Source organism: Podarcis filfolensis, assembly GCF_964270895.1.
Source record: "Podarcis filfolensis genome assembly, chromosome: 3".
NCBI classification, from domain to species: domain Eukaryota; kingdom Metazoa; phylum Chordata; class Lepidosauria; order Squamata; family Lacertidae; genus Podarcis; species Podarcis filfolensis.
In genome coordinates, this window is record NC_139606.1 from 44,618,315 (window position 1) to 44,640,393 (window position 22,079).

The following is a 22,079-nucleotide window of genomic DNA, read 5'->3' on the forward strand; positions in this document are numbered from 1 at the left end:
CTGTGTCGTTCTGAACTAATCCTCCTTGCTAAGAAAACTTTGATAGATTTCAGCTTCCTTTTATTTCCCACCCAATAGCGATCATTGTGGCGCAAAATAATTTTGGAGGTTCTCGGGTAAGAAAAAAAGTGCTATTAAAGTAAGCTTTATTGATCTCTGTTGCAGGAGGTCTTATCACAGCTGACACCATCTGCGACTGCAAAAATGGCTTTTAACCAACCATAGAATAGTTAGTGCATTTAAGTGAAGATGGGCTTTTTCCTCCTTTTAAAGAATCAGATACAACAAACCTATCCTGGTGTGAAATTATAGATTCAAATGACTTGAAATTTATTTCTTTAAAGTTCATCCATTATTGTATTCATTTTCTCTCTCATCTTATTTTGATTTCTGAGGCTTCTTAAAAAGAAAAGAAAAGAAAAGAAAAGAAGAAAAAGAGGATGGGAAGAACTTAAAAAGTTAATTCCAGCTTATTGCAAACACATGGGATGCCTTTGTTAGGATGAGGAGGGTGAGCATATGGGAATTCTTCAAGGCTGCACTATACCATATGGCACATTATGTCTTGTGCACTGCATTATACTTCAATATTCTCCACCTAAATGGAGTACTAAATTTGCAATAAGGACGTCTTTGCTCTTTCGGTTCCTCAAGAAGTTGTCTTGCCTTAACTCTGATATGCATTCAGGCTTTGTGAAAGGGACTGCTGTGGAACACTGCCATGCTCTAGGCACTATGCAGAACATAGGTGACGTGGCACGCTTCCATTTTGGAAGTGACTTCTGTCAGACAAGGTTCACAAATCTTTTGGGCCCTGTGCGCACATAGGAAAACCAGAGAAACTGTTGCCGGCACCACACACCCCTCACAATGAAGCACACACTGCAGCCTGTTCCACGGGCTACAGCTGAATACTGCTTTCACTTTGAAGTTCATCTGGAGGGGGCAGTGGGGAGAGGACACTGGGGGCGGCAGGGAGGCCTCTATATTCTCATGTGTGCCTGTTGATGCCATGTCAGTGATGCCTGCTGTAGGCCACTGGCCTGTGAAATGCAGTTTAGAATATTACGGATTCACTCAACCGCATTGCCATGGCAAGTCATGTAACTTTTTTCCATTTTCCATGAACCAGAAGGCCGCAGATGTTGTCCGGCAAAACAAATCTCTAGGCTAGCTTAATGAGACAAATGACAAGTCGTTATTGAGGACACTAAAGTTCCCCAATAAAGGTTGGATTTCTGCTCAAAATCTATTAGGGCACTTTACGTCCTTCTCTTTCATAGCCTTCAAAACCTTCCATAAAAAATGTGTTTACTGCTGTCTCAGATGATGAAGTCAGATTTAAAGGTGTTAAAAAAAAAAGTTTTCCAGAGCATTTTTCCTCTGTGTTTTTGTTTCAGATTTTACTGCTTTGAATGCAAACACAGATGAAACTAAGTATGAGTCGTAACCAGAAGGCTTGTCTTAAAAGATGATGCAGTTATACCTTCCCTTAATGAAATAAGATGTTACTTTCTCAAAGATAGATGGCTTACATTAGAACCATAAAATCAATAGGAAGGTCATGAATCCCAGTTTTCTGAATCAAGGTAACTTTCTTTATGTTGAAACATCCCAAAGATGTAAAAAGAGCCCCGTGGGGGTCAGTCCAAAAGCCTACATAATACAGTGTCTGATACCCACAGTAGCCAACAAACAGGACAAAAGCCTTCTCCCACTGCTTGTTTATTTATTTAATTAATAAACTTATGCCTACTTTTTCAGAAATCTTCTTTACAAAGCAGCTTACACTGTGTTTAATTTTTTTAACAAGCATTATGATACATAAAAGACAGATGGAGAAGAAACTTTTATTCCATAAATTAATCAATTGAATAAAACAGCAAAGCAACATTAAAACCCAGAGCCACACAAAATGAGTTTCTCCAGATATGTTACCCACTAAAAGCCACTGAGAGGAGCTGGGAGTTCCATGCTCTCTTAAACATTGCAAGAGATGAGGCCTGTCACACTTTGAAAGGGACAGAGTTCCACAAGAGAGGTGCCACAGCGGAGAAGACTTTACTACAGGTGGTCAGCAGTCTTAACAGGTGGACACCTAAGCCAAACTTCTGATGTTGATCTTGTGGAATGGGCAGGTTGACATGACAGCACACCATTCTTCAAGTAGCTTGGGCCAAAACCATCTAGGGCAAGGTGGTGTCCATATTTGGTAGACTATCATAAAGAACTATAATTTCCAGAGTTCTCTGGGAAGAGAAATTCATTGTTAAACCACTCTAGGAACTGTAGTTCTGTGAGGGAATTGGGGTTCTTCTGTTTTTTTTTTTTATAATATATTTATTAAAGTTTTCAAATAAAGCATATATTAGATAAGCACTTATCATTGTCCATTTAACATCTCTCAATTGTTACATGGGACTCCCCCACACCTCCCGCATACACTTACATCATTATTAAATTAGTTTCAAACAAATTATCATTTAATTCATCTTAATTAATAATCTTAATTTGGTTTGACATATAATTCAACCTTAAATCTAATTTAATGGTAGACAATTGTCTGCACTGGCATCCAATTCAGCACTCAGCCAAATTACAATATTTTTGTAAATAAATCTTAAATTTCCTCCAGTCTTCTTCCATCCTTTCTTCTCCCTGGTCTCGAATTCTGCCGGTCATCTCGGCTAATTGCATATAGTCCATCAGTTGCATCTGCCATTCTTCCACAGTGGGTAGCTCCTGAGTTTTCCAATTCTTGGCAATTAATATTCTTGCTGCTGTTGTTGCGTACAAAAAGAATGTTCTGTCCTCTTTTAACACACTCTGGCCGACAATACCCAGGAGAAAGGCCTCTGATTTCTTAGTGAAGGTGTATTTAAACACCTTTTTTAATTCATTATATATCTTCTCCCAAAAGGCCTTCACTCTAGGGCAGGTCCACCAGAGGTGAAAAAATGTTCCTTCATTTTCCTTACATTTCCAACATTTGCTATCAGACGAATGGTATATTTTAGCCAGTTTAACAGGGGTCATGTACCATCTATACATCATTTTCATCACATTTTCCTTCAACGCATTACATGCAGTGAAGTTCAGCCCAGAGGTCCACAACCTTTCCCAATCTTCAAACATAATATTATACCCAATATCCTGCGCCCATTTTATCATTGTTGATTTTACCATTTCGTCATGTGTGTTCCATTTCAGCAGCAAGTTATACATTCTTGAAAGTACCTTAGTCTTAGGTTCTAACAGTTCAGTTTCTAACTTTGACTTTTCCACTTGGAATCCTAGCTTTTTGTCATTTTTAAACACTTCTTTAATCTGAGCATAGTGTAACCAGTCTCGCACTTTGTCTCTCATCTTTTCTAAACTCTGCAATTTCCAGTTGTCACCATCCTTTTCTATTATCTCCCAATATTTTGGCCAGTTGGCCTCCATATTGGCTCTTTTCCGAGCCTTAGCCTCCAGGGGTGACAGCCACCTCGGAGTTTTATTCTCCAGTAAGTCTTTATATTTTGTCCAGACATTAAAGACTGATTTTCTGACAATATGGTTCTTGAAGGCCTTATTTATCTTAGCTTTATCATACCATAAATATGCATGCCATCCAAACGCATTATTAAAACCTTCCAAATCCAAGACATCCGTATCTTCAAGAAGTAACCAATCTTTTAACCAGCAGAAAGCTGCAGCTTCATAATACAACTTTAAATCTGGCAGGGCAAAGCCCCCTCTTTCTTTCGCATCTGTTAATATTTTAAATTTGATTCTGGGCTTTTTGCCCTGCCAGACAAATTTAGAAATATCTTTCTGCCACTTCCGGAAGCACTCTGTCTTGTCTACAATCTGCAGTGTCTGAAACAAAAATAACATTTTTGGCAATACATTCATCTTGATGGCAGCTATTCGGCCTAACAAAGAAAGTTTTAGTCTTGACCAACTATCCAAGTCTCTCTTAATCTCTGACCAACATTTTTCATAATTATCTTTAAATAAACTCAGATTTTTTGCTGTTATGTTTACCCCTAGGTATTTAACTTTTTTAACCACATTTAGTTCTGTCTCTTTCTGAAGCTGTTCCAACTCAATATCTGTCACGTTTTTCCCCAAAACTTTAGTTTTTTGCTTATTTAACTTAAATCCTGCCACTCGACCAAAGTTTTGAATCAGTTGTAGTACTCTTTTCAAACTAGACTCCGGCTCCTGTAATGTCAGAACTAGGTCATCTGCAAAAGCTTTAAGTTTATATTGTTTCGCTCCGACCTGAATCCCTTCCACCAACCGGTCCCCCCTAATCATATTCAGGAGCACTTCCAGAACCGAAATAAACAGTAATGGGGAAATCGGGCAGCCTTGTCGTGTACCTTTTTCAATTTTAAACTCTTCTGTAACCACATTGTTAACTATCAGTTTAGCCTTTTGTTCTGAATATATTGCCTCAATCCCGTTCTCAAACCCCCGTCCCACTCCCATTTCTTTTAAATTCCCCTTCATAAATTTCCAAGAAATGTTGTCAAAGGCTTTCTCCGCGTCTATAAAAATTAAAACTGCTTTAGTGTTTATGTTTGTTTGTAAAAGTTCCAATATGTCTATGATGTTCCTTGTGTTAGTAAACATATGTCTGCCCGGGAGAAAGCCTGCCTGGTCTTTATGGATTATCTCACTTAAAACTTTCTTAAATCTTCGTGCCAAAACATCTGCAAATATTTTGTAATCCACATTTAAAAGGGAGATGGGACGGTAATTCTTGAGTTGTGTCTTTTCAGTTTCTGACTTTGGAATCAATGTGATAAATGCTTCTTTCCACGATTCAGGCGCCTTCTTCCCCTCCATTATTTCATTACTGACCTCCAACAAAGGTTGTATCAAATAATCCTTCAATGTCTTGTAGTAGTTAGAGGTCAGTCCATCTGGCCCTGGTGATTTGCCCTGTTTCAGACACAGAATGGCCTGTTCAATCTCTTGTCGTGTTATTTTGCCATTTAAAATTGTTCTATTTTCTTCTGACAGCTTTGCTAATCCATTTCTCTCCAAAAATTGTGTAATCTCTATTTCATCTTGTGGCCCTTGAGTATATAACTTTTTAAAATACCTCTGGAAGCACTTTCTAATCTCTCCCGGGTTCTGAATGTTCCTTCCTTCAACCTCTAAATTTGTTACTGTATTTAATCTTTGTCTCCTTTTCAACTGCCAAGCTAGCAGTTTCCCACATTTATTTGCCGATTCAAAAGTTTTTTGTTTCATTGTTTTAATCTTCCATTCTATTTCCTGATTTATCAGCTTGGAATATTGCGCCTGATAAAGTTTAATTTCTCTCAGAATCGGTTGGGACTTCGGGTTAGATCTTAACTTCTTCTCCAACTCTTTGATACTTTCCAGAATTTTATCTTTCTTTTCATTTTGCAGTCTTTTCTTTAAGGAATTCTGTTGAATCAAGAACCCTCTCATCACAGCTTTACTTGCATCCCAGATAGTTCTTTTTTCCACCGTAGTGTTCAAATTAATCTCAAAATAGTCCTTTAAGGTTTTTTGGGCCTTCTTTACAATTCTTTGATCTCTAAACAGGCCATCATTCATCTTCCATCTAAAGGAGCCGATTGGGATCAATGTCATATCCATTCTCAAGGCGTTATGGTCGGAGCATGTTTTGGGGCAGATTTCCACCTTCCTCACCTTAGGTGCCAGACTTCTAGTTATCCATATTTGGTCGATTCGTGTCCAAGTCAGTTGAGCTTCAGAAAAGAATGTTCCTTCTCTTCCCAGGGGGTTTCTAACTCTCCAGATGTCAACCCAGTCCATATTGTCAGTCATTTCAAAAAAGGTCTTAGGTAGTCTTCCCTCTTTAGTAATGTTCTGGTTCTGTGACTTATCCATATTTGTTGATACGACCCCGTTCATGTCCCCCATCATGATGACGTTGTTGTAATCCAGATAATCCAGCATGATCTCGTGCAACTTCTTATAAAAATCCGATTTTCCTTCATTTGGAGCATAAATTCCTAATATCAAAATTTTTTCTCCTTGATACTGTACTTCTATTGCGAGGATTCTTCCACTTTCATCTTTAAAGAGAAATTTTGGTGAAAGGCTCTCTTTTGCATAGATCACTACACCTCTCTTTTTAACTGTATCCGATGATATAAATTCTTGACCAAGCCTTTTATTTATTAACACCTTTCTATGGAGCCTAATCACATGTGTTTCTTGTAAGCATATAATGTCCAATTGTTCCTTTTTTAGAATATGAAAAATTTTAGACCTTTTTTCGGGACTGTTACAGCCATTTATGTTCCAACTCAAAAGCTGCAGAGACATCCTGGATAGATCTGGTTATTCTTTCTGGGGTGGTACCTTGTTCTCCGGTCCTTGAGGATCCGAGGGGGCGGGCTCCCCTGGAAGTTCTGGCGCTGGCAATCCAAGTCCTTTGTGGAGGTCTTCTCCGTGTGCTCCCAAAAACTTGTCTCTATCTTCCACCGTTTTGATTTTGATCTTTCTCCCTCTGTAGGTAAAGGATAATCCTTGTGGAAACTCCCACCTGAAGATAATTGCGTTGCTTCTCAACAGTCTTGCCAATTCCGTGTAGTTAGATCTAAGGTCCAGCAACTGCTTAGGAATGTCCTTGTAGATTTCAATTCTCTTGCCCAAAATGTCTAGTGACTTTTCGTAGTGCAGGCCCAAAATCTTGTCCCTTTCCTCCTTTGATCTCAGTGTTATCAAACAATCTCTGGGCTTCTCTGTCCTTCTGACTCTGCCAAGCCTGAAAGCAGATACAATTTTAAAGTCTTTTTCCTCTAACTTCCAAAACTTGGCAAATTCCTTAGTTAGAAATTCAATAAAATTATCTTCTTCCACCTCTGGTATTGACCGTATCCTCAAGTTGGTCTCCCTGTTTCGCAGTTCTGTCATCAAAAAGTAAATCTGATGTTCTCCAACTTGTTTGCTGAGTGGTCTTACTTCTTTCTCAAGTTCTTCCAATCTTTGACTAGTATCTTCAGCCAGTTTACGATTTTCACCTACAGCCTCCTTTAATTCTCCAATAGACTGGGCATTCTGTGCAACTTGTCCAGTCAGCTTATTCAAGCTTTCTGTGTTCTGTTCAATTTTAGCTGTATGCAAATCAGCCTTCTTGTCCAGAGCCTCCAGTTTCTCCAAAATTTTCTCCAAGACAGAGCTACTTGTCCCTGAAGCCATATCTCCCAGGTGCAGCTCCTCTGTCTCACCCTCCCCTGCCTGTATTAGGGAGGCCGCCTCTATGTCTGGAGGCAAAGTGGAAGGCAAGGCCGGCACAGAAGATCTACGCTGTGAGGCTGCAGATAAAGTTAGAGTTGTTTGTTTAGTCCTTCCTCTTCTCCTTGCGCCACTCATTCCAAAGTTATCTGTAATCCAAGGTCAATCCAAGTTGTTCCCATGAGAAAGCAGAGTCCCAGATGCAATAGTCAAACAGAGGCCGGGAAAGGGAAAGTAAAACAAAGTCACTGCTGTAAGTCCAAAATCCTCTAGAGGGAGCTTAATACGTCTTCAGGGAAAAGATCAAATCCAAGTTAAACTTATAAATTTAAATCCATGTCTATCGCCTCCACAATGTATTATTTTTAGCAGAGTAAAACTTAAAGCAAAACAGTGTTTCTTACAGTGCCTTGACTGCAACAGTTTCAAAGTATCCAGTTCCAACTCAGAATGTTTCAAAATCTGAATTCAATATATCCAAAGTTGCAAACTGGTGCTCATCCAGGCAGCTCCAGCACCAGAGATTCTTATTTATTTTATAATCCACTGGTGCCACAGAAGAAGGATATCAGTGCACCCCGAATATAACCAGCAAAAGTCAATAGCTCAAAGTCTTTCACTCAGAAAACTGCTTTAACAGGGTGCCAGCATTTAGTTAACGCATAACTTTTTGTCTCCACTCCTCCTGCTCTTTGCTTAAAGTTCAGTATAGCGGGAGATGGGCTTCCTGCTTATCCTCGCTCCGTTTTCAGCCAGATTTCAACTTTTTTAAAAGTTTTAAAAGTTTCATAAAGTTCTCAAAAAGTTTCAGAAAGTTGACAAAAGTTTCAGAAAGTTTTCAATGTCCAAATTTACTCACGGGTTGTAGTTTCCAAAGTTCAGAAAAGTTGCAGGAAGAAAGGACAGCGCTGACCGGCAACAGCAATGCGGCTTCACTTCGCTGTTTGCGCAACGACCCACAGCGCCGCTACCCCCTCCGCGATCCGGAGCCCCTTACGGGGTCCCTTCAACGTTTTGGGGGCTGCTTCTGGCGCCCGCCGGGTCCCGAGACCACAGGCTTCTGCCACCTGTGGTTTTCCTGAATTGGGGTTCTTCTGAGAACTCCCAGCATCCTTAATAAGCTACAGTTCCCAGGATTCTTTGGAGGAAGCCGCAACTATTTAAAGTGATATGCTGCTGCTTTTGATGTCTAGTGCAGATGGTGTCCATGTCTCAGCATCTAGCACCTTGCAGTTAGACAAATATCAATATTGTAAATACATTTGTGATCATTTGCTAGGCCAAAATCCAATAACCCAACTGACTTACACATGTCTTTGACATAGTAAAGTCTTCAACAGCTTGCCCAGTTTTCAAGCATAAAGCCACTTGTGTGAAATTCAAACTGAAAATTCACTCCAACACAGAAAACAGCTTTCACATAAGCACTTCCACCTCTCACCAGCAAATACCTGTAGAGGTATGACATTTAGCTCCATGGAAGACAATGGAAGGACCTGGTTGACTTAGCTGGTGCTGGTAACTTAATCAGTGAATTGGGGCAACATATTTCAGAGATAGGGTGGTGCTTGCTTCCGTGCAAGAGACAAATAGCATGGACAATATAGGTATATTTTGCTCACTCAAAAGAGGCCAGCTGAAGAAGAGATCAATATGTATTTGTAGAAGATGCTTGCCAATACAGCACTAGTTCTTCAAGGGATCCCAAGCAACCAGATGCTGGGTGCCCTCAGAGTTGCTAATGTCAGTTTCAAATAAGCAGCCCCACCTCAGACACCCCCCTATGTTAAGGAAGAAGGAAAAGCATGTTGCTAAGCAACCACAGCACCCTGTTCTACTTACTCAGCACCTTGGCGAAATGGATGAGCTTAATATGGTACACATTTTATGAAAATGCTATAGGTGGGAATAGAAATTCCCTTGGGACAGTGACTAATCTGGTGTGTCTGTGTGTCTGGAGCTTCCCTTCCTGTCCTCATAAGGCCATGGAAATTGAAGTGCAATAGCTGATTTTCAGTCATTTTGAATTTCAAGTCCCGAACCTCTTGGTTTACCTCATTATGAACTATTATTATTTTTTAAAGACTCATCATGCTGGTATTTTCCATGTGAAATTGGCTGCTTAGTTGGGCATACAGCTATGGGACCAAAATTTCCAATTTCTAATTGCACTGTGCGCTCCAATTATGCTTATAATAGTGCATATATATATATATATATATATATATATATATATATTCATTTGAATGTGAAGTTTTTCATTTGTGATAAAAACAGAAGCCTTTAGAAAACTAATGTGTTTATTTATGTAGATGCCAGGATGCATTTATGGAAAGTGCTTTAACTCCAGCGATGCCAAGGCACTCTGCCTGAATGAGCCTATAGCAGTCTGCGTTCTGAAGCTGCCATCTCCCAAACAAAATATGTCTCCTAAGAACAGTGAAAATGAAATAATGTTTCACTAACCCCATGTGGAAGAGGGTGGGCAATAGCTCAAAAGAAAGATATTTTGGAATTTTATACAGTTCAAATAGTAAATGAACCTGACACTTCCCCAGAATTCCGCAGATAATGGCTCTTTAAGTACCTTCCTTATGAGGTCCTAGAGCAGCTCTTTCTCTTAATGTAATTTTCTTAAAAGCCATATTTCGAGCAGGAAAAATTATACTATTATTTCATTGTTATGACCATCAGCTTCAGGATAAGCTTTGCTGCCTCCCATAAAACTGCCTAGAATAAAGTATATTAACTCCTGGGGAAAGTGTAAATTTTCTTATAATTACAGATTGATTCTGGTGTTCTCACCTGCTCTAAGGCACTGGGAGTCAGCAGGGGAAAAGAAGAGGATGGCGCGGCCAGCGGTGACTTTGCAACAGCGGAAAAGCAGGCAGCCACAACTCTCTTGGCGTTGTCGCCTTTCTTCACAAGCAAGCTGTTGAACTGAAGGTACAAAGAGATTTCTCACCCCCAATTTCTTGAGGCTCACAAAAGATGATGCATCCTATGATCTTGCCCCCAGCGTAACCCTGGAGGAGGCTAAGTACAATGCTAAGCAGCAGCATAGCTCCTGGTAGTAGTAAGAGTTATGCAATTCCACATTCTTAGTGGGAGTGGTGCCAGAGTTCGTGTTGCTGGGCATCTACTGCCCATTTCCAGGGGCCTCCTCTGCCCCTGTCCTCCTTGCTATTGCTTCTTGTTCACCTGCCCTCTCCGAAAAGGCAGTAAGGAGAAGGAGTACAGTGGTACCTCGGGTTAAGTACTTAATTCGCTCCAGAGGTCCATTCTTAACCTGAAACTGTTCTTAACCTGAAGCACCACTTTAGCTAGTGGGGCCTCCCGCTGCTGCCACGCCGCCGGAATACGATATCTGTTCTCATCCTGAAGCAAAGTTCTTAACCAGAGGTACTAATTCTGGGTTAGCGGAGTCTGTAACCTGAAGCGTATGTAACCCGAGGTACCACTGTAGTAGGTTTTGCATGCCTTGTCCTCTAGCTCCATGTGCTGGTACTGAATAGGCCCAGAGTGGGAGGCAAGGAAAGAGGGCATGGCAATAGTAGGAAGGAAAAGGGGAAAACTCAAGGAGATGGCTCTTGAGAGTATTTTGCTCAAGAATCAGCAAAAACCTGGAACCAGCAATATGCTCTAGCATGCATCCCCCAAATTCACACACTATGCAATCATTATGTACCATGACAGGGGAAGGTAGCCCATCTAGGAGAAGGAAACTCTGATCCTAAACTTCTGCTGCCTTGTGGCTGTACTCATTCATGATAATTTGCAGACTTAGGCTGCATCCAGACAGCACTTTATTCTGTTTTCCTGCTCTCTCTTTACCTGAGCATTTCTGTGTTTTATGTGAAAGTCTTACACCTTGTAAAAGCCACTTCCGGAAATCTAGTGGAATCTAGTGAAAGGCTAGCATTCATTTCTGTTTTAATTATTTCCAGGACAAAAGTCCATTTCCAAACCCATTAACATGGGAAATTGTAGAAATTTTGCATTGTAATTCCATGTGCTGAAACTTGGGACACTATTCAGGCATACAGTTATTTCCCACCATTTAAAACTTAGCATGACATGTTGGTATAGCGATCAAAAAGCCACAGTTGCATAATGCAATGCTTGCAACCAGCTGGGATTGCATGACAGAGCCAGTTGCACGAACTGGTAGTGCCACAAGAGGATAGGCGTGTTGCGATGAATTTTCATGAACACTTAAAAAAATAAATTGCAACCAGATTCAGAAATGTGGCAAACTGAATTTAAGATTTGGAAAATGAGAAATGGAAAGAAACCAAAATGGACAGATCCATCCCTGATCTGATCATTCTGACAACCTGTGAAAGGATCCACGACCACCCTGTAATTTGGCAGCAGCTCCACCTGGAGGTGCCAATTCATACACAATCCACACTCCCACAAGCCGCCACGTGAAAGCCTAAGAGCATCGGAGCCTCAACATTTAATTCATAACCTACCTCATCAATTTAAATACCGACTTTCCCTGCAGACTTTGCTACTGTGCAGCAACTTCCTGTGCAGAAAATGAGTTTTTGCCGTTCTGAACAAGATTAGCGAATCTTCAATCAGATATGCTTGGCCTATAATGGGCTTGGAAAGCTTATAAATACATTTTCATTGCAAACATTCCTGGCTGACAAATGTCAGTTTTGCAGCAGATTTGTAGGGAAATGAAGAAAGTATCATACAAGGAGGGCTCTGCTGCTGGTATGATCAACTCTTAAAAGCAAGCCGAGACCACCTTATCTGAGCCCTTTTATTTATTTTCTGACTGGGCTCTCCCAATCTGTGATTTTCTTCTGGAATTCTTGGTATGTACGTTATGAGTTGTAGCAAAGGTTGTGTTTTCCTGAGTATGTTGCAGGTTGATTGGACTGCAGAAAGTGCTACAGATAGAGGGTGCTCTTTTCCTAAATCAAGTTGCATCCAGCAAATGTATACCTCTGACTGTCAAGGAAGTGAGAGAAGCCCAAAGCAGTGCATTCTTGGGAAGTATTGTAAACAAAAAATGTTGCCTTTCTTCTGTGTAGGAAGGCAACATAGTAAAGTCTTAATCTCAGTTAAAGTAAAGCTGCTGGCTTAGCATGTATGCAGGAGTTTACCACGTAAGCTGCACGTTTCATTGCAAACCTGCAAATATTTCAAAAGAAAGGCTTCTGTACCGAGTGTTGTAATAAAAGGGCTCTAGTGCCTAATCTAAAGCATTTTAGTGGCCAGTTCAGTTGAATGAATGAATGAATGAATGAATGAATGAATAGAATCTCAAAATGTCAGCAACACCACTGCCCCAACTAGTATGTCTTTCGAACCTGATCAGCAAGCATATTTCTAAAGAGGGGCACAAAGACTTCACTTACTCCCATGTGAGCTAAGGGCGCGTTCAGACGGTCACTATTTTCCAGTGTGATTCAGTCACCTGAAAACATTATTTCATTACTAGGTTGAACAATTAGAGTCACCTAATTAACTTTTTTTTTTGCAAAGCAGTATGCCTTAATATGCTTTTTTGGTATGTTACTTTAGCCAATACATGAATTTTTGCACACATTACTTGGCTGGAGAACAGCATTGCAAAATTCAGAGAAGTATGAATTTCAAAGGATGGCTGTGTTTCAGTCTGCCTTTTGTTTGGAAAAGTGTGTATTACATATATGTGAACTGAGTTCAGTTTCTCCCCTATCCCCTGTCCCCTCCCCAGGACAAATAATAGTTCTTCTCATGTGCAAAGTCAGGCTGTAGTAATCTGTCAGCCTTATGACAAAAGAACCTGAAAGGAACTGATGGAATATCTCATTTTAAAGTTGATAAATGTACAAGTTGATCAGGAAGGTACCTGGATATTTGAGGAGAACTGATAAGATGCATAGGAGTCTTCTGATTACACACAGATTTCATTTAAAACCTTGTTTGTTGCTGGGGCTGTTTACAAAACACAGCGGGATGCCAAGGAACAGCTTTCCAGTCTGAACAAATAGATCAAACAAGCCTAATAGTAAACAACATTTTGCGTGTGCGTGCGTACACACACACACACACACACACACACATTACTGACAATCTCAGAAGGATTACAGCAGGAAGTTTACATCACTAACCTTTTCAAACATTTATCTTGACAGTACTCCTTTTGTCAAATTTTAGAGGGGGTGAGTGGCCCTACTTTGTAGAAAGGCATTGCAGCGTACTGATAAAAAATGTTATTATTGGAGGATAATGACCATTGTTGGCGCCTCTTTATAACAGCGGTATAATGTTAACAACATAAAGGATTGCTTCAGGATAAATGAGCTCTGGTAAGGTCTGTTCAAATGTTTGTTTCCCTCCTACCTAGCTGCTGGCATTTCCAATCCGTCTACTTTTTACTTTCTACAAAGTTCTTGTATTCATATGCAAAGTCCTGAAAAAACTGGGCCTAGGATATAAGGACTGCCGGAGGCCTTATATCTCAGCCCAGTTCCTGAGAACATCCAGAGGAGCACTGTTTGGTATCCTCCTGTGTTGCCGAGGTCCAGCTGGCCTGAACTAGAAGACAGGTATTTAGTGGTGCTGCTCCCATTCTGGGGGACTCTCTTCCAGCAGAGATTCAACAGGCATCTTTGCCTTTGACTCTCAGGTATCTCTGGAAGACCTTTTCCATTTGGTGGTTTGCATTTTCTTAATGTGAGTTAGTGATTTATTCAATGATGTGAGCAGAAGTGATTCAGTTGGTGGAGCAGAGCTAAAGCAATGGCCTTCCTGCAATAGTATTGCTACTGCTTCCAGAAAGGGGAGATGCAGCAATGAGGTTAAAGCCGTGTATGGTTGCACTAGTGGGAGTACCACATTGACTCTGCTATTGTGTCCAAGAGGCCCTGAAGTCCTTGCTGCCTCTACCTTCTACCTGATGTCTCCAGGAGACTATTGCTGAAGCTCCATTCCACTAGGTTTGGTGAGTGACCCTCCACCATCTCTCAGGGAGCTTCCAAGCTGTCCCTTTTTTCAGGTGGGATTCAATCACATGCTGGCAAATTCAGGTTGTGAAACTCAAACTGAATTGGTGCTGCTATGCAACAAACCCATTACCCCTACCTTGCAAACAGACATTTTGTGATCTGAAAAGTGATGGGGAAATGCATTGGAAAGTGCAAGATAACAATCACTTAGCACAACATCGTCTAACCTCTCCACAAACTTTGTGGAAACAAATCATAATGAATGCTCAAGAAGCAGCTCATCTGGAAGCAATCTTGTTCTGGAATCTGGAGGATTCTCCCATGTGCTATAGGATATACTGGGATGGTTTCTAAACCTCGGACTGAAAGATTTCTGAATCAAGCAGTAAATATTATTGAATAAGAGGCATTTCCATTAAGAACTCTTTAGGAAACTAAAACTTAGTAGAAAAGATAAATTATTCAGTAGGTTTTAAATACTGCTTGGAATTGTTTTGAGGTTTTGTTTTTTTTAAAAAAAACCAGTCATAAAGAAATGATGCAAGTATTGGCTTCACAGCAATGCATATGCCAACTGTGTACCCATGCAGACATGAGTGAGCATTCAGAGCCACACACCATCTCACAGTGGAAAGAAATGGAAAATTAAACCTCTAATTATTTCACTGGAAATTATAGGATTATATGCAACCACCCATAGCAGATAGCGGATAAAATGCCCAGCTTTGTTTAGTGTGCTTATAAAAGTGTGCCGGTAGAGTGAAAACTCAGGAGTTACTTTAATTATGCATGTGTGTTTTTAAATAAACAAGCCAATTACGGGAAACCATTTTCCTCCTGAGTTAAATTGTCAGGTACACTTTGCGACCACAGCTCCACAAACACCTGAAAGTTCCACTGAGCACAACAGTATTTACTTCTGAGTAGGACTAGAGTTGCACTGTTAAAAGACAGATATCAACATGTGCTCAAGGGAAATGAGGTTCTTAAAATGATGACTATATCCTTTTAAATGTCTTTGTGAAAGGGGGGTTATTAGTTTGCTTTGTTCTTTTTCTTGTTTATATTATGTATCTTGTGGTTTTATTATGTATTTTTGTGCTGTGAACTGCCCTGAGATCTTTGGCTGAAGGGCAGTATACAAATTTAATTAATAACAATGATATCTGATGTATGGTTGATTTAGAAACCAGAATTAGGTTGCTCTCCTTTAGTCAGGATATTTGAGCCATCTTGGTCCAGCTGATAAGCAAATGAGACTGTATAGAACAGGAATAATGAACTGGGGGTAGCATGTATGCACGTATGACTATGTATGTATGAATGTTTATTTTCTCAATTTTTTTATATAAATGAATCCACAAAACATCTTACAAAGCTACAGGTGTGCTTTTTGTAACTATCAGCTCAGGGCTTTGTATCGTTATATTTCTAAAGACAGGACCGTTTAAACTTGTAATGCCCAAGATGGCTGGGATTGTTCTCCTCTTAAGATCTTGGGCCTCCAGAAGGGTAGACGTGAGCTGTAGAAAGGGGAAGAAGCAGATTCCTTAGTATGGGGATGAAGTTAAAGGAACAGACAGGAACCAAAAAGAAGGGGTGGAACAGGGAGAGAATGAGGAGTAGCAGACCATAATTAGGGCCCGAGCGGTAGGTCCATCTTAGTTGGTCACAGGCTGTGCCTTTAACTTAATGTATAGAAAGATTAACAATGCATATGAGTTATGCATATTGATCCACTGTGAAAAGCACAGGTGCAAGCTGTCTGTTTTTCTGATCAGTTGGCAAGCCTAGTTGGTTGGCTGTTGTGTGGCCCGATGTTTGGGATGTTCCATGGCATCTGCAACCCTTACTCTGCTCTGACATCATTGCTGGTATGTGTGGGTACCCTGTGTTGTTGCAAGGACGCTGTTACCATGATGGCAGACACTGCTGGCAGACAGCAAGTTGGCTACCACTGCAAAGGCCATAGAGTACAACTAGGCTCAGTTCCCTGAAGATCAGGACCTAATAATGTGAGCTACTGAATCATCTGGGTCAGGTTTTAAGTCCAATTATGCAAACATAACTGAAGAGTGAATTGCAAAGGAGTGTAGTTCATCAAGCATTTTCTGCATTCCAGAGCCTTAAGAGATGTCAGCAGTGAATTATTCTCCTGCTGAAATAAACAGAATAAGATAAACCCAATTGACCTTTAATACTTTTGCTGCTCACAGCCTCCCCAGTGGAAATCATTCCCAAGTGAAGCTGGACTAGATAAAGCAAATGACCTAAGCTTACTATTAGGTAGAGTGAGGAAACAAACAGAGAGAAAACAGGTACTGGGGGTGCCCCCTAAATTGTCCCACCATTACCATACTTCGGAGCTGGTATGCCAGTAGTGATAATAGCATTTGCTTACTGCTGCCCTGCCCCGACTCTCAGCATATTATGCACAGCACTGTTGCGAAAGGCCTTAATGAGGCAAGCAGGCAGAGAAGCAGCCACTCTGTGTATGCTTGCTTGATTCCCACTGCCATTGCAGGAGGAAGCAGAAGGCAGAGAGGTGCCAAAGGAGTGGGAAGTGGTGAGGCCTCTTGGCTGGAGTGGAAGATAGTGAGGAGGGTGGGTGCAGAAAAGGTGTGGTGTACCATAAAAACAAAAATGTACATTAGTTGCTCTGCCTGCTTTTGCCTCTGGCTCTACCCATTCCTGGCTCTTAGAAGGCTGCCCAGAAGGGAATGTGGCTCTGAGGCTGAAAAGTGTTCCCCATGCCTCTTTTACTCACTGCTCTAACATCCTCCAATCCCAAAGCAACTTTTCAAGCACAAAAAGAGTCCACTCTTACTGTGTTGTGTAACTTTTTTGAGTGCGTTTGGGTTCAGTCCTCTCCTTCTTTAATGTAATCCTTGAATATCAGGGATGGGTGCTATATGGGTGACCCCAGCCAGTTACGGATGGTACGATTGATAGCTCAACAAAATTTGCAGGGCCACAAGTTAGCCACCTCTGCCTTACATGAACTGAACAGGACCGACAGTAGATATGCGCCCATTCTACTCTAGTTAGGTTGATGCCTGGTTGGTTTATGCAGAGAGCCCTTCTTCTCAAAATACTATTCACCAGGCACCTTTTGTTACTCACTAAAAGATAAAACCTGTTCCATTGTACTGAGAGTTTGCTTTAATGTTTTATTCCTAGACTCTTCTTTTTCTACAATGACTGTGAATGCTAAAAATACCCCGTCTAGACATTTATAGTATCCCTTGCAAGCACCATAAACCCTGGTGTGAAGAGCTGGAAAAATAAGTTTTGTCTCATTGAATTCCCCCTGGCCCTCCCTAATGCATTCCTATGTGCTGTCCAACTTTTGCATGTATTATGTTTTCAAAGTTGTGCAAATGCCTTAGAAACTGTTTTAATAATAAACTGATAACAAAGGCTGCATGCACACCAGACAATTAAAGCACCTTCGCAAAAGAATCATGGGAATTATAGTTTACTCTTCATTGAGCTACAGTTCCCAGGACCTTTGACAAACTACAGTTCTTATGATTCTTTGGGAGGGGTGTGTGTGATTTAATTGTACGGTGTGTGTGTAGAGTCGAAATCTCTGAATTACTTCATTTATGTAAGGATATAGAGGTAGGTAGCAACTTGATCTAACATAAAGTATTGCTTTGTTGTTAAATGAATTACACCTGCTTAGTGTGCCCTCCCTTTTTTATATAAAAAACACACACATAAAAACAGATGTGGGGGAAGAAAGATTAAAACTAACTTCAGGAACAGCTATGTTTGTTTACTATACCAGATGCGGATCTTATGTTGTTTATAATCCGGCACCTCTGAGAGAACTCATTGATTGTAATAAACCTGCTGTAGAGAAAGTGGTTACTAGGCTAAAACAAAATATGGTGGCTGTTGCCCAATGAATCTACTACTTAGTGAATCACTGGTGTCATATTTTGCTCCAGTCCTTCAGAAGCTTTTGTTGTTTTAGGTCCTTATAACCCATGCCAAATCCACCTTAATAAAGTAACAATATACATTTGAGGCTAGCATTAAAGCAACAGTCTCATTTAAGTGCAGCATCTAACCCATCGTTTAAGCACAGCATCTGCCAAGGCAAATTCCGTCCAAAATATAACAGGGTTTGCCTGCTTTGTAAAGATAGAGAGGGATGTGTATAGGCAAGCTGGAGTCTTGTGTGGCAAGGGTACTTGCAAAAGAGCCTCTTTAGTATCCCAGGGCAGATGTATGAAAGGAGGTCATCATCAAACCTTTATTAGCATCACTTACAAACATTCAGAATAAATAGGCCAATGCGATCTCATCAACATTTCAACAGTACAGTCGTTTGCCAAAGGGAAGAAGAGGCGAGCAATCTATTTCACCTCTGTGGGACACCAGCAAGGGCAGGGGTCCTCTAGTGTACTACGGCAGCAGAAAATCAAATAGAGGAACTTGGCTACTGTCTTGGTGAGCTCCTGGTCTCTCCCCTGTAATAAGAAGCGTATAACCTCTGTCTCTGGTTTCCATGTCTCAGAATTGTTGGTGGAGACCATCATATATTTTACAATTAAGGGTCATGTGAGCTAGAGTTTCCACCAGGTGGGCATCTCATGGGCAGATGCTATCTATGAAAGGAGGTCTTTCTTCAAGTGAGCAGGACCTAGTCTGTGTAAAGAGCTTTGAGAATTCAGGTTAGAACTTGGAATTCTGTCCAGAAAGCAACAGCTAACCTCTACAACTCTTCAAGGACATATGTAATGTGGTCCTTACAATCCTACCCTGACTGCTGAATCCTGGGTCAGCTGTACTTTTTGAACAGTCTTCATAGGCAGTCCTATGTAGAGGCTATTAGAATAATCTAATCTAGAAGTTACCAAGGCGTAAATCAAAGAGACAAAGTCTCAATTGCCAGTTGCCCAGCTGGATGACTTAGCCCAGTGCATTTGCTGACCTGCCTGTACGTGTCCTTTGCAGTCTATGGAAGCTGGACCCTCAGGGAAACTGCACTATACATTCTTTCCCTGCCTTAACTGGCAATTCACAAACAGTGCTTAAGCCTGAGTTGTTACTTCCAACATTTTTATAATGTTTGTTATAATAGGATGTATGCATCCCATTCTCCCTGGGTAGGCTGAAGTCGCAATTTAACTGACTTCAGTGTGGAGACCTTTCCATGACCTGTCCTGCTTCTCAGATTAAAAAAACAAAACGCCCCCGCAACAACTTGCAACCACTGAGAGTTAGAAATTTTGGTCAAATAGTGAAAACTTTAAGGGAAAATTCTCACATGCTCCATTCTGGGTGTGCAGAAGTACTCTGCACGAGTCTTTCTGGTTTTTAACCTATATGGGGTTAGAAGACCTGTAAAAGACCTGATTCTGACAAGAGCTAGATCTGACAACAGCTAGATCACCCTTGAACCTGCAAGTAACTGGTAAAATCCACTGGAATCTCAGTCTATGTGTTTGCAATATCAAGTTGCTTGTGGGCCTTCACTTTTATGAAGTTTGAGAATCTCTAATCAAGTTTAATCTGTTCTTAGTCTGTCAACATAACTCTCATTTACTTGCAAGGATGCAACCTCTGTTTGATCATATATGCATAGAGCTGTAGGGTTTTCGCTGTGTGTATATTTTAAATGCTTGGTTGTATAGCTCACGACAGCACCAGCTTATAAAATGTGCAGATTGTAGACCAAGAAGAAGAAATTTCCATTAACTGCTTATGCATGTGGAATCAAAGCAAGCGAACATATTCCTTTCTCCTGAACAGGGGCAGGCTGCAATAATTTGCAGGAAATTAAAGCCATTTTTCCTTGCTTTGTATGCTTCATATAATGGTGTGCCAAGTTTCAGCCTGAAACAGATTTTAATGGCTACATTGCAAAACTTTGAAAAAGGTTATAATGAAGACGCAGGCAAACACTGAACCATCTCTGTGTAGCCCACTTAGGTAAGACATATGAATCTTTTTGTTTGGCATACAAGGATAGAACAGCTTGATCATCTATCCTGCCTAGCACATGCCTGGCTACACTAGCCTTGCACAGAGCGAAGTAGGAAAGAGGCCACATTCCACAGCCATATCCCCCTCCTAATGTAGGACGTCACAGAGAGGAGAGAGAATTTGACATCCATTATGCAAGCTAGCCTCTTGAAACAGCCTTTCTTGCTCGAATCAGGTTAAATGTCAATGTAAAACCTACATTGGTCTGAATGGGAAATGCCTCTTTTCTCTGCTTTCTATTCTGCATGGGCCATGATCAGGCATTCATATAGTGCAGGAGAGGCTCAAAATCAATTTCAGCCTCACGGGTGGAAAATGCTTTCTGACTCCCCTATCCTGCCTTGCAGTGATCATTACCGGAAAAATAGGGATGGAGGATTCAGTTCAAGGCCTCTTCCTTTTTCTAGATCACTCTTGCCTGCCACACCCTCTGTGGTAGTGCATATGTTTTTTACAGGGGCAGATATATCATTTCACACATGCACAAATTGGGGAGATCAAGGACAGGGATTTGCAAACCTGTTGATTTCAGTTGTCTCAATTTTCTAATTCCAAGTTCAGTTTTCTACATTTCTGCAGCATTTTCTTTTAAAAACAGTGTGAATTTCTCCTAATAAACACATATTTTGCATTCAGAAAGGATGGGCAAAAATTGGGCAAAAAATCACACTTGGTCCCCGAAGGTAGCCAGCATATCCCTGCAGTACTGCACTTACAGTGGTGGTTTTGTGGGTACAGAGAAGAGCTAAAGTGGCTGGAAAGGATCCACCACAATGGGCAGCTTAAGGAATGGAGTGCTTTGCAGCTTTCTTAACATTCACAAAGTGGGCAAATCTAGTGAGGAGAAAATTACTCAGCCTGCTTAGCAACAGGTGATGTGAGCCCACACTGCTAAAGCTGAAGAGCAGCAAATCTAACTTTAAGCCCCTGCCCCTCCAAATGTTGCTGAACCATAACTATCATCATTCCTGACCTTGTCTATCCTGGCTGAGACTGATAGGAGTTGGAGTCTAACACTAACTGGTAGCCCACTGACTTCCTACTTCTTGTTATAACACAATTATATGATCCTCCTTTGCACTGGGGCACTGTATACATTCACCCCAGATATCACCCCTCAATTATTTATGAATCATTTCCCCCTTCTTCATGTAGCACTGAAGTTAAAAATACGATCCCCCCTGCCATCTGTTAAGAAGATTTTCTTTATAAAGGGAATATACTAAAATGATACCACCGATCATGAATTTATCTTCATGAGATAGGGATGGCTTCATCTTTCATAAGTGTCATTGTGAAGCAAAGTTGAATAATGAAGCCACCTTTATCAAGAATAGATGGATTCAATTTCCTCTGTACCAGAATGTCATACTTGAAGCACACCTACTTCTTAAAACTCGCCTGTGGGTTTTTGCCCTCTCTTGCTCTGATGCAGTTTCTCCACTTTTTCCTCCACCATCCCTGCTTATTTTATTTTTGGTTTCTGCCACATAAAGCAAGTCTCAAAGGTTAGTTGTTCTCTCTCTTTCTCCATGTTCATTCTTACATTTGTACATCACCTTTCGTTTGAGGAGCTCAAGGTAGTGTGTTCTCATTCTCATTTGGTAGTGTAGCTCAAGGTAGTGTGTTCTCATTCTCATTTGGTCTTCATTCCATCCTCACAACAACCCTGTGGGGTAGGTTAAACTGTGTGTGGCCCAAGGTCACCCAATGAACCTCATGGCTCCATTGGGATTTGAATTCAGGTTTCACAGATCCCAATCCAACACTCTCACCACTACACCATCTTGGACCAAAGGGAGAATAATGTCACATGGCTTTTCCATGCAAACTGAAATAGAGTTTGAAATGGCAATTGGGAGTGGCAATTATACATCTGTGAATATGTTTATA

The 22,079-nt window shown here is 40.8% G+C and overlaps 1 long non-coding RNA gene across 1 annotated transcript in view; it reads left to right on the forward strand.

The window, feature by feature from the left end:
- The window catches only part of LOC310760257, a 92,510-nt gene that overhangs the window by 18,507 nt on the left and 51,924 nt on the right, over nt 1–22,079 (forward strand). Inside the window, exon 2 of the long non-coding RNA XR_014546858.1 lies at nt 10,019–10,179. This is a non-coding gene — a long non-coding RNA (uncharacterized lncRNA). The remainder of the gene's footprint in view (nt 1–10,018; nt 10,180–22,079) is intronic.